Raw genomic sequence first — 779 nt, 5'->3', positions numbered from 1 at the left:
GTTAGTGTGAGGTATTTAGGAAGGATTGATTTGCATTGATTAATTTTACCGGAGAAATTATCTACAACTGGCAGGCTGCCCTAAGGCCATAGGAAGATATGGAAATTATTGGAGCATGTGAGACTGGATACAGGTGGCAGATAAGCAGTGTGCTGACCATCTACCCTGAGTACTCAATGGAACAAACTACTCTCTCATTTTCCTTCTGGTATTTATCTGCATGTCACAGAAGAACAGGAATGCACTATTTTCCATTTTCCCGATACTGCATTCTTTCTTGCTACACCAGATAAAGGAAGCTTTTCCATGCATAGAAGGGGTTGTTTAAACATGAAAACAATGCACACAGTTGTTTTTGTAGTTAAGGTATCCTCCAATTTGTCATATCATCTCTTAATCATCCATTCCTTATTTCTTCTGTCTTTCAATAATCTACATTCCCACAATGGAATTTTAGGACAAGTTCCCCTTTACTCTCACTTCTACTCTCCCATTATTTCTTCATTTCCTACTATATCTGCCATGTCACACTTTTGTGGTTCCCAATAAAATGTTCTTATTACACCCAATATTTCCTGCATCATAGTTAAGAAATAATTTCGAGTCTTTTTTAAAAATATTTTTATTAGGTATTTTCCTCAATTACATTTCCAATGCTATCCCAAAAGTCTCCCATACCCTCCCCCCCAAACTCCCCTACCCACCCATTCCCACTTTTTGGCCCTGGCATTCCCCTGTACTGGGGCATATAAAGTTTGTAAGTCCAATGGACCTCTCTT

This window comes from Mus caroli, unplaced genomic scaffold, assembly GCF_900094665.2.
Source record: "Mus caroli unplaced genomic scaffold, CAROLI_EIJ_v1.1 scaffold_12520_1, whole genome shotgun sequence".
NCBI classification, from domain to species: Eukaryota; Metazoa; Chordata; class Mammalia; order Rodentia; family Muridae; genus Mus; species Mus caroli.
Note: the sequence above shows the minus strand (reverse complement) of the source record.